Genomic DNA, 3,012 nt, shown 5'->3' on the forward strand with positions numbered 1-3,012 from the left:
AGGGGGTGGAGAAGGGGTAACGGGGGCAGAATATTGAGAGGAAGGAGAAGGGGGGCAGGTAGATGATGGGGGGGTGGAGAAGGGGTAATGGGGCAGAATATTGAGAGGAAGGAGAGGGGGGGCAGGTAGATGATGGGGGGGTGGAGAAGGGGTAATGGGGGCAGAATATTGTGAGGAAGTAGAGGGGGGCAGGTAGATGATAGGGGGTGGAGAAGGGGTAACGGGGGCAGAATATTGCGAGGAAGTAGAGGGGGGCAGGTAGATGATAGGGGGTGGAGAAGGGGTAACGGGGGCAGAATATTGAGAGGAAGGAGAAGGGGGGCAGGTAGATGATGGGGGGTGGAGAAGGGGTAATGGGGGCAGAATATTGCGAGGAAGTAGAGGGGGGCAGGTAGATGATGGGGGGGTGGAGAAGGGGTAACGGGGGCAGAATATTGAGAGGAAGGAGAGGGGGGCAGGTAGATGATGGGGGGGTGGAGAAGGGGTAACGGGGGCAGAATATTGAGAGGAAGGAGAGGGGGGCAGGTAGATGATGGGGGGGTGGAGAAGGGGTAACGGGGCAGAATATTGAGAGGAAGGAGAGGGGGGCAGGTAGATGATGGGGGGGTGGAGAAGGGGTAACGGGGCAGAATATTGAGAGGAAGGAGAGGGGGGGCAGGTAGATGATAGGGGGTGGAGGAGGGGTAACTGGGGGCAGGTAGATGATAGGGGGTGGAGAAGGGGTAAAGGGGGCAGAATATTGAAAGGAAGTAGAGGGGGGGCAGGTAGATGATAGGGGGTGAAGGGGTAACGGGGGCAGAATATTGCGAGGAAGTAGAGGGGGGCAGGTAGATGATAGGGGGTGGAGAAGGGGTAACGGGGGCAGAATATTGAGAGGAAGGAGAAGGGGGGCAGGTATATGATGGGGGGGTGGAGAAGGGGTAATGGGGCAGAATATTGAGAGGAAGGAGAGGGGGGCAGGTAGATGATGGGGGGGTGGAGAAGGGGTAACGGGGGCAGTTCTTGGGAAGTTTCTGGACAAATGTCAGGAGAAGGAACAGGAAGATTTGGGTCTTCCGCCTCCCATTGACTTCGGTGTTTATTTCGGAAGACGATCGAATTTTCTTCTTCTGGGCGATGAATACGAAGACATCGGAGGAGATCGGCGTTCTAGAATAACGATCGTATGATTGGGACGCGGATCTCACTTCCATTCTTCGTTTATTTCTGTCCTGAAGATCGATCTGCGGAAATGTTATTTTTTTGAACAAACGCCAAGTTTCCTCGTTCTGAGAAGAATTGGGGTCTGACGTTGAAGAATAGGGCTGTGTTGTATCCCGGTGGGGGAGGGGAGGGGGGGGCGCTGGTCGGACCCCCCAGGCAGATAGAGATACATTGTATATTATTTATATCTGGAAATATTTTTTCCCCCACCACCAGACGTTTTTTTCGGCCAGACTCCCGGAATCCATACATCGGCCGCAGACGCAGAAATATTTGGAGCTGGCCGGGCGGCTGGCGTCGCTCGTGAACGAGGTCGCGTGTCTGTGTTTAGTGTGCGCATGGCATGGAAACAAAGCGTCTGTCTGTGTTGTCACAGCATACAAGTTTTCCACACCAGCCATTCGGAGGAATCGCGTTTCTAGATGGAGCTTCGGGTGTCACCGCGGGCCGAGGAGACGGAAAACAAGAGCCACCGGTAACTGATCCCAGAGTGGAATTACAGGTGGCACCTACGTGCCCCCTCCCCCGCCCTACAACACCGCATGCAAAAAAAAGTGATGGGGAGAAAAAGGTTACATTGTGTACTTACCTGTCCCTGAGTTCCTCCCCAGAGCCCAGGTGAAGGTGACGTCATCTTCCTCCACAGAGCCCAGGTGAGGGTGACGTCATCTTCCTCCACAGAGCCCAGGTGAGGGTGACATCATCTTCCTCCACAGTGCCCAGGTGAGGGTGACGTCATCTTCCTCCACAGAGCCCAGGTGAGGGTGACATTATCTTCCTCCACAGAGCCCAGGTGAGGGTGACATCATCTTCCTCCACAGTGCCCAGGTGAGGGTGACATCATCTTCCTCTTCAGTGCCCAGGTGAGGGTGACGTCATCTTCCTCCACAGAGCCCAGGTGAGGGTGACGTCATCTTCCTCCACAGAGCCCAGGTGAGGGTGACGTCATCTTCCTCCACAGAGCCCAGGTGAGGGTGACGTCATCGTCCTCCACAGAGCCCAGGTGAGGGTGACGTCATCTTCCTCCTCAGAGCCCAGGTGAGGGTGACGTCATCTTCCTCCACAGTGCCCAGATGAGGGTGACGTCATCTTCCCCCACATCGCCCAGGTGAGGGTGACGTCATCTTCCTCCACAGAGCCCAGGTGAGGGTGATGTCATCTTCCTCCACATCCCCCAGGTGAGGGTGACGTCATCTTCCTCCACAGAGCCCAGGTGAGGGTGACGTCGTCTTCCTCCACAGAGCCCAGGTGAGGGTGACATCATCTTCCTCCACAGTGCCCAGGTGAGGGTGACGTCATCTTCCTCCACAGTGCCCAGGTGAGGGTGACGTCATCTTCCTCCACAGAGCCCAGGTGAGGGTGACGTCATCTTCCTCCACAGTGCCCAGGTGAGGGTGACGTCATCTTCCTCCACAGTGCCCAGGTGAGGGTGACGTCATCTTCCTCTTCAGTGCCCAGGTGAGGGTGACGTCATCTTCCTCCACAGAGCCCAGGTGAGGGTGACGTCATCTTCCTCCACAGAGCCCAGGTGAGGGTGACGTCATCTTCCTCCTCAGAGCCCAGGTGAGGGTGACGTCATCTTCCTCCACAGTGCCCAGGTGAGGGTGACGTCATCTTCCCCCACATCGCCCAGGTGAGGGTGACGTCATCTTCCTCCACAGAGCCCAGGTGAGGGTGATGTCATCTTCCTCCACATCCCCCAGGTGAGGGTGACGTCATCTTCCTCCACAGAGCCCAGGTGAGGGTGACGTCATCTTCCTCCACAGAGCCCAGGTGAGGGTGACGTCGTCTTCCTCCCCAGTGCCCAGG

Source organism: Rana temporaria, unplaced genomic scaffold (genome assembly GCF_905171775.1).
Source record: "Rana temporaria unplaced genomic scaffold, aRanTem1.1, whole genome shotgun sequence".
NCBI classification, from domain to species: Eukaryota; Metazoa; Chordata; class Amphibia; order Anura; family Ranidae; genus Rana; species Rana temporaria.